A 10,209-nucleotide genomic window follows, 5' to 3' on the forward strand; every position below is an offset into this window, starting at 1 on the left:
ATGATCATCTCATACAATAAAATTCAGCATCATGTCTTGACCATATCACATCACAACATGCCCTGCAAAAGCAAGTTAGACTTCCTCTACTATGTTGTTGCAAGTTTTACGTGGCTGCTACGGGCTTAAGTAAGAACCAATCTCACCTACGCATCAAAACCACAACGATAGTTTGTCAATTTGACTCCGTTTTAACCTTCGCAAGGACCGGGCGTAGCCATACTTGGTTCAACTAAAGTTGGAGAAACTGTCACCCACAAGCCACCTCTGTGCAAAGCATGTCGGGAGAACCGGTCTCGCGTAAGCGTACGCGTAATGTCGGTCTGGGCTGCTTCATCCAACAATACCGCCGAACCAAAGTATGACATGCTGGTAGGCAGTATGACTTATATCGCCCACAACTCACTTGTGTTCTACTCGTGCATATAACATCAACATATAAAACCTAGGCTCAGATGCCACTGATGGGTTTTGTAGTAATTTCAAAAAAATTCCTACGCACACGCAAGATCATGTGATGCATAGCAACGAGGGGGGGGGGAGTGTGATCTACATACCTAGTAGATCGACAACGGAAGCGTTTGGTTGATGTAGTCGTACATCTTCACGATCCGACCGATCAAGCATCGAAACTATGGCACCTCCGAGTTCTAGCACACGTTCAGCTCGATGACGATCCCCGGACTCCGATCCAGCAAAGTGTCAGGGAAGAGTTCCGTCAGCACGATGGCGTGGTGACGATCTTGATGCACTACAGCAGCAGGGCTTCGCCTAAACTCCGCTACAATATTATCAAGGACTATGGTGGCTGGGGTCGCCGCACACGGCTAAGGAATAGATCACGTGCATCAACTTGTGTGTTCTAGGGTGCCTCTGCCTCAGTATATAAAGGACCAAAGGGGGGGTGGCTGGCCGGCCACATAGGGCGCGCCAGGAGAGTCCTACTCCCTCTGGGAGTAGGATTCCCCCCCCCCCAATCCTAGTTGGAATAGGATTTGTGGAGGGGGGAAAAGAGAGAGAGGGGCCGGCCCCCTCTCCTTGTCCAATTCGGACCAAGGGAGGGGAGGGGCGCGCGGCCCATGTAGGGCTGCCTCTTCTCTTTTCCACTAAGGCCCATCATGGCCCATTTAGCTCCCGGGGGGTTCCGGTAACCTCCCGGTACTCCGGTAAAATCCCGATTTCACCCGGAACACTTTCGATATCCAAACATAGGCTTCCAATATATCAATCTTTATGTCTCGACCATTTCGAGACTCCTCGTCATGTCCCTGATCACATCTGGGACTCCGAACAACCTTCGGTACATCAAAATGCATAAACTCATAATATAACTGTCATCGTAACCTTAAGCGTGCGGACCCTACGGGTTCGAGAACAATGTAGACATGACTGAGACATGTCTCCAGTCAATAACCAATAGCGGGACCTGGATGCCCATATTGGCTCCTACATATTCTACGAAGATCTTTATTGGTCAGATCGCATAACAACATACGTCGTTCCCTTTGTCATCGGTATGTTACTTGCCCGAGATTCGATCGTCGATATTCCAATACCTAGTTCAATCTCGTTGCCGGCAAGTCTCTTTACTCGTTCTATAATACATCATCCCGCAACTAACTCATTTAGTTGCAATGCTTGCAAGGCTTAAGTGATGCGCATTACCGAGAGGGCCCAGAGATACCTCTCCGACAATCGGAGTGACAAAACCTAATCTCGAAATACGCCAACCCAACATGTACCATTGGAGACACCTGTAGTACTCCTTTATAATCACCCAGTTACGTTGTGACGTTTGGTAGTACCCAAAGTGTTCCTCTGGTAAACGGGAGTTGCATAATCTCATAGTTATAGGAACATGTATAAGTCATGAAGAAAGCAATAGCAACATACTAAACGATCGGGTGCTAAGCTAATGGAATGGGTCATGTCAATCAGATCATTCTCTTAATGTTGTGATCCCGTTAATCAAATAACAACTCATTGTTCATGGTTAGGAAACATAACCATCTTTGATTAACGAGCTAGTCAAGTAGAGGCATACTAGTGACACTTTGTTTGTCTATGTATTCACACATGTATTATGTTTCCGGTTAATACAATTCTAGCATGAATAATAAACATTTATCATGATTATAAGGAAATAAATAATAACTTTATTATTGCCTCTAGGGCATATTTCCTTCAACAGAGGGCGCCGGAGGTGGTGCGGATTGGAGGGGATCGATCCATATGGATCTCGCCGGACAGAGGGCACCAGAGGTGGCGGCGGCCAAGGAGGAGTGGAGCGCTAGGGTTCGAGAGAGATAGAGAGGCGAGTGGGCACGAGGGGTTGGGTGCGGTTGGGTGCATGGGAGGGAGTGCGGGTTGTGGGTTGGGCAACGTGGGTAAGACAGGCGGGCCGTTGGATCCAGGAGCATGCGACGGTGATTAGGCACGATCCGCGTGAGATGCTCCTGGACCAATCAGAACGCAGTATACCAGTACTACATTTTTTGACCATCTAAATTGCTCGTAATCGACTAAAAGTAAGGTGCTAAATCATATTGGATATTTTATGATCTGAAAAATAAAAATAAAAATAAAATATCTTCTCATGTTTCATCAAATTTGACCTTAGTTTTCAGGAATAATGACAAATCGAAATAAGACAAATATCTTTTAAAAGAGTTAGGAGAAATTAGTTTTTTTCAATCATTTTCCATTTTCAAATTGTCTAAAATGAGTTTTTTGTGAAGGACAAACTATATATTTGTTGCAAAATTATACCAAATCAATTTTCTAAAATACTAGGCCATATTTAATGCACAATTGACCAAATGATTGGGTGTCAAAAGTTTTGATCCACCTCTTGTGAAAAAGACAAATTCCCGCCGATTCAGTTGGAAGCGGGTCAAATTTGAACTGCAGCTGCCTCATAGTTTGCTATTTATTTTTTCCAAAAATCATTTCTAGGTACATAAGTATCTATTTAATCAGAGAAACACCAAAAAAATTCCAAGATTCAACCACTAGCTAGGAACGGTCAAGCCTGCCGTTTTGATCGCATTTTGAAACGGGCATAAAAAATTCAAAAAAGATCAAAAAATTGGAAAACCTTCGCATTGTGTCATTATATGTGACCAAGTTTTCAGGAAAAATAATAAACTTGTAATGCGGTAATTATTTTAAAAAAGTGTTCTCACAAATGAGCTATCATGTGTGAAGATTCATGTATTTCAACCCAAACGATCAATCTTATGGCCACATACATGGCATAGTTTGTTCAAATGATCTCATATTGTGCACAAGGGTGCATATTGGATTTCCAAACAATGTTGCCAAAGGGAGTTTTCATTTTCTTTGCATGGAAAATTCATTTTCCATTTTTCGAGTGCCCGAAATGAGGTTTTTTGTGAATGACCTACCATATATTTGTTGCAAAAATGGACCAAATAAATTTTATAAAATACTAGGACATATATAATGCACAATTGACCAAATGGTTGGGTGAAAAAAGTTTTGATCCACCTCTGGTGAAAAAGACAAATTGCCATCGATTCAGCTGGAAACGGGTCAAATTTGAACTGTAGCTGCCTCATAGTTTGCTCTTTATTTTTTCCAAAAATCATTTCTAGGTACATAAGTATCTATTTAATTAGAGAAACACCAAAAAAATCCAATATTCAACCACTAGCTAGGAACGGTCAAGCCCGTCGTTTTGATCGCATTTTGAAACGGGCATAAAAAATTCAAAAAATATCAAAAAATTGGAAAACCTTCGCATTTGTGTCATTATATGTGAACAAGTTTCCAGGAAAAATAATAAAATTGTAATACAGTAATTATTTTAAAAAAGTGTTCTCAGAAATGAGCTATCATGTGTGAAGATTCATGTATTTCAACCCAAACGATCAATCTTATGGCCACATTCATGGCATAGTTTGTTCAAATGATCTCATATTGTGCACAAGGGTGCATCTTGGAATTCCAAACAATGTTGCCAAAGGGAGTTTTCATTTTCTTTGCACGGAAAATTCATTTTCCATTTTTCGAGTGCCCGAAATGAGGTTTTTTTGTGAAGGACCTACCATATATTTGTTGCAAAATTGTACCAAATAATTTTTATAAAATACTAGGACATATTTAATTCACAATTGACAAAATGGTTGGGTGTCAAAAGTTTTGATCCACCTCTGGTAAAAAAGACAAATTCCCGCCGATTCAATTGGAAGCGGGTCAAATTTGAACTGCAGCTACCTCATAGTTTGCTATTTATTTTTACCAAAAATCATTTCTAGGTACATAAGTATCTATTTAATCATAGAAACACCAAAAAAATTCCAATATTCAACCACTAGTTAGGAACGGTCAAGCCCGCCGTTTTGACCGCATTTTGAAACGGGCATAAAAAATTCAAAAAAAAATCAAAAAATTGGAAAACCTTCGCATTTGTGTCATTATATGTGAACAAGTTTCCAGAAAAAATAATAAAATTGTAATACAGTAATTATTTTAAAAAAGTGTTCTCAGAAATGAGCTATCAAGTGTGAAGATTCATGGCTTTCAAGCCAAATGATCAATCTTATGGCCACATTCATGGCATAGTTTGTTCAAATGATCTCATATTGTGCACATGGGTGCATATTGAAATGGCAAACAATGTTGACTAAGGAAGTTTTCATTTTCTTTGGACGAAAAAACCATTTTCCATTTTCCGAGTGCCTGAAATGAGTTTTTTGTGTGAAGGACCTACCATATATTTGTTGCAAAACTGGACCTAATCAATTTTATAAAATACTAGGCCATATTTAATGCACAATTGACAAAATGGTTGGGTGTCAAAAATTTTGATCCACCTCTGGTGAAAAAGACAAATTCCCGCCGATTCAGCAGGAAGTGGGTCAAATTTGAACTGCAGCTGCCTCATAGTTTGCTATTTATTTTTTCCAAAAATCATTTCTAGTTACATAAGTACCTATTTAATCATAAATATATGGTTTGGTGGCGATACGTCGAGGTTTGGGCGGTGGCCGAGGCCCCCAACTCTAGAGCGCGTAAACTCGCATGCCCGCCGCGTGGTCACCGCGTGGCCGTGGTGTTGCCATGTGTTCTGGGCGTCCTAGGCATGTCTAGTGGGTTGGGCACGCCGCAGGTATGTGCTAGGAAGAAAAACACAACATAAGATTCTCACGAGGAGACCGATCGATGCTCAAACATGAATAAGCAGCCAAGTGTTTGATTAGCGGTACGGGAAATGCACATGGCCAATGGGCGTGAGTTTTGCCCGAGGATGATAATATACTAAGGAGAATGTATTCACAAATTTTCAGCTCAAAAGGAGGATCCTAGGTGGTACTTGCTTTGCAAAGTACCACACTGGACAAAAATATGAATGTTGAAGCTGGGCTCAAAATAATGAATAGATTGAGCTGAAATTTGGTGGAGGATGGTTATTTGGGCATAGGAAAGCATTGTAGAAAATTGATATCATTTTGACATGCCAAAGTAGTACTTCCTTCACAATGCTCTTCTATGGACAAAAACTTGGGAAAACTAGTGAGAGAGATTGGTTGAATGAAATGAGCTAAAAATTGGTGTAGGTATGTTCCATAGGTATGGTCATGCGCTGGTAAATTTTCCTATCATTTGGGTAAGCCTAGCTAGTACTTACTTCACAAAGCTTCTCTCGAGGTAGAAACTTTGGAAATTTCCTGAGAAAGATTTACTAGGAAAATTGAGCTCAATATTATCATGTGGCAATGATTTGGGTATGGAAGAGTGCCCGAAAAGTTTGAGGGTAATAGGAGGGGTCTATATAACACTGGCTTTGCAACGTGCCAATTTGGCCATAAAATATAAATTGAACCTGGGCTCACATAGATGATTTGACTGAGCTGCAATTTGGAGGAGGGTGATAATTTGGGCATATGAAGGAACTGTATAAATTTCATGTCATTTAGAGATATAAAAAAGGTACTTCCTTCACAATGCTTCTAGGTGGAAAAAAAACTTTGGAAATTTGCCGAGGAAGATTTGCTAGGAAAATGGAGCTGAATTTTGTCATGCGGTAATGATTTGGATAGGAAAGAGTGCCCAAAAATTCCGAGGGCAATCAAGAATATATAAATAGCACTTCCTTCATAAAGTGTTGTTGTGAACATAATAGGAAAATGAATATTTTTGAATTAGTTTTGAACTAGGCAAGGAAGGATTTTTACATATTTGATGAATATATGCCCCAAAGAATTTATGAGATTTTTTTGGGAACTTTGGGAATGATAGAAATATAGGTTGCTTCACAACCTAGGGCAAAAACTGCCACATGGACATGACACATAGGCAAAACTGATGAGATGGCGCCTAGTCATCACAACCCACCACAATCTACAAGGCTATGACCATCTATATTGGTCATTAACAACTAGAAATAAGGCAGCGGACTAGCACTGTTTGCTTTGTGACCATTTCGTGTAAGGAAATTACGACCTTTCTGACCAAAATGGTCGCAATGGTTTAGGGTTTGGAGCCCCCTGAACAGCTTTTGACCAATTGGTCTAAAATGGTCATAAATTTATGACCAATTCTTCGAGGGTCACTGACAGAAGGTCATAAGTTGACATATTTCTTGTAGTGTCTATATGTATATAGTACGTAGCATCGACCAAGCACGGACATAAGAGAGGACACTTCTCTCTATTAATTAGCTAGCTAATACAATATATGAAACACCTAAATTAACCCCCAACACCCCCCCTTTCAAAAAAAACAAAAACCTCAGCCCCTGTAATGCTGACGCGTGGACGCCTATTGGTCCCAGTTGGTGCCACCAACCAGGACCAAAGGCCCTCCTGCCTAGGCTCGCCGCACCGGCCAGGTTGAGGCCCATCTGTCCTGGTTCGTGTAAGAACCAGGAATAAAGGACCAGGGCATTAGTAACAACCCTTTAGTCCCGGTTCAACAACCGCGAGAAAAGGCCCGTACGAACCGGGACAAATGGCCCCTTTTCTACTAGTGTTCCCCTCTCCGCCCTTACAAACCACAACCTCCAGGAAAATTCAAATCCGACATTCCCGCCGCCCAACAAGAGAGGTCTCGCGATCAAGACACCCCGCCTTTTCATGCCCCATGCGATGAAGGCCGGGGAACTCTTGCAGCAGATCGAGAATGTCCTCGTGCCCTCGATGTACCTAGATGATTTCTTCTTTCTAAGAGATGTTGTACCTAGATCAGATGGGGAATAAGAGCTAGTGGGCGGTGTACCTTGGCACATGCATGCATCCACGCGTCATGATTTGTCAATGGATACAACTTTCTTAGATGCAATGGTCAAGAATTATTTTCATATGAGCCTTGCATGTTTCACAGCTCAAGTAGTAATACTCCCTCCTTCCATCTATATAGGGCCAAATGCATTTTTCCAGGCTAACTTCAACCAAATATTAGAGCAATAATATATGACATGCAACATACACAGATCACACCGTTAAATTCCTGTGTGAAAGGAGCTTTCAATGATATAATTTTCACATTGTGCATGTCATGTACTATTAATCTTGTCAATAGTAAAAGGCAGTCTTAAAAAATGCATTAGGCCCTATATAGATGAAAGGAGGGAGTAATTTCAATGCCCGGCGAGCAAACGTCATGCACGGAGGGAATAAATGAAATACTATCCTAGTTAAATGGAACTCATTGTTGGAAATATGCCCTAAAGGCAATAATAAAATGGTTGTTATTATATTTCCTTGTTTATGATAATTGTCTATTGTTCATGCTATAATTGTGTTATCCGGAAATCGTAATACATGTGTGAATACATAGACCACAACATGTCCCTAGTGAGCCTCTAGTTGACTAGCTCGTTGGTCAACAGATAGTCATGGTTTCCTAACTATGGACATTAGATGTCATTGATAACGGGATCACATCATTAGGAGAATGATGTGATGGACAAGACCCAATCCTAAGCATAGCACAAGATCGTGTAGTTCGTTTGCTAGAGCTTTTCCAATGTCAAGTATCATTTCCTTAGACCATGAGATTGTGCAACTCCCGGATACCATAGGAGTGCTTTGGGTGTGCCAAATGTCCCAACGTAATTGGGTGGCTATAAAGGTGCACGACGGGTATCTCTGAAAGTGTCTGTTGGGTTGGCACGAATCGAGTCTGGGATTTGTCACTCCGTATGACGGAGAGGCATCTCTTGGCCCATTCGGTAATGCATCATCATAATGAGCTCAATGTGACCAAGTGTTTGGTCACGGGATCATGCATTACGGAACGAGTAAAGTGACTTGCCGGAAATGAGACTGAACAAGGTATTGGGATACCGACGATCGAATCTCGGGCAAGTAACGTACCGATTGACAAAGGGAATTGTATACGGGATTGATTGAATCCTCGACATCGTGGTTCATCCGATGAGATCATGGAGGAGCATGTGGGAGCCAACATGGGTATCCAGATCCCGCTGTTGGTTATTGGCCGGAGAGTCATCTCGGTCATGTCTGCGTGTCTCCCGAACCCGTAGGGTCTACACACACTACTAGGGAATAGGCTAGCAGCAGCGCGGGTTTTAGACATATCAGTAGCGCGGGGTGGTGCGCTACTGATAAGGCGCTACAGCTAATGAATAGTAGTAGTGTGCCTCCACCCACGCTACGGCTAAATCGACTTAGTAGCAGCGAGTTCGAGGAGGAGCGCTGCTGGTAATTAGTAGTAGCGCTTCTCTCTGCCCGCGCTGCTACTATTATTTCGTATTTTATTTCTTTTTTATTTCATGTTGTATTCGTACACCTTTACACAAATTTTCATACAATAGGAATTTACAAATTGTTTTTACATCATAATGAGTTATTACATAACGGGGTGAAAGAACCGTGTGGACTAGTTTCAAGTGGACGGACATCCACTTGAAACTAATCCGCGGTTCTTTCACCCAATGATATAATAAATATCATCATCATCATCATCATATCATTAACAACTTATCATCATCATCATCATATCATTGGTCACTAGTCGTAATCACAAGTACTCCTCACATCTTCAACTCTAACACATTGTATCACATAATAAACATATTGTACCTCATAGGACCTACTACATTCTCTTAGGACCTACTATATTCTCTAAGGTAAAATAGCAAAAAACAAGATAGCCCCTCGCTCTCCATTATGGAGAATGCAGATTATCCTATCTCCAATTCTTGCCTTTCGCTTAATGTTGCTTCCAAGAACCTCCTTACGAATGTCCAAACATTTTTTCCACTCTTTGATTAGCATGTGTTCACCGGTTTCAGAAATTCGATATGCACAGGTGAGATCCGTAGGATGACCTGACTGTAGGTTCAGAACTTCAAGGGGACCATTGTAATACATCAGATGAGGCACACAATCCATCGGGATTTTCTGTTGAAAAACATAGTAATAACTTCGTAGTTAGCAATGATGTACTAGTTTTAGAAGTATGCAAAAGATGCACGGATGTCATAATAGTAAAATATCTTACCAGGGTATCTCCATAGAAGTTATCGTGGTTCAACACGTGCACTAGTGGCACGTATTCACCATAATTTGGAGGAGTTCGATAATAGGTATTGTAATTCTCAAAAAAAGTATAATAAGCAATCAGATGATTTTTCTCCTTATAAGTTAATTCGGAGCCATCAGTGTAGTGGGTTTTGTCTACCATCTTCTGCACATTCTTTGAAGATTCAAAATAAGCTGTCAATGGAAAAAAGTTGTCAACTATTTTGAAATAAACAATATAAATTAGTTAATAACTATGTTTGAGAAACTCACATTGCGGTAGAATCGGAAGCGTATCAACAAGGACCTAAATGTCCATATTGTCTTGCTCGATGTCAGGATCACCAAGATCCATGCTGACAATCATACCCTCATAAAAACCATACATTTTGCAAAGTGCTTCCCAATTTTGGCAACCAAAATGTGTTATGCTCTGAGAATTGTACAGATTTACTTCAAAATCGATATCATGATGGGTCCTTAGGTGTATTTTCTTTGTTTGAAAATTTTCATGGTCTTCAAAACCCATCCTCTCCAAGACATAGTGTCTTGCATGGCATGGGATAAGCTAGTCGAATTGTAAAAGATGAAAATTAGACGTTGAAATAGTTGAAGTCATGCTTAATTACAAAAAAAAACACTTGTCGTTGTTGCGTACCGTTTCAACATCGAAGGTCTCCTCGAGCTTAATGCTGAA

The sequence above is a fragment of the Triticum dicoccoides genome, chromosome 7A (assembly GCF_002162155.2).
Source record: "Triticum dicoccoides isolate Atlit2015 ecotype Zavitan chromosome 7A, WEW_v2.0, whole genome shotgun sequence".
NCBI lineage: Eukaryota > Viridiplantae > Streptophyta > Magnoliopsida > Poales > Poaceae > Triticum > Triticum dicoccoides.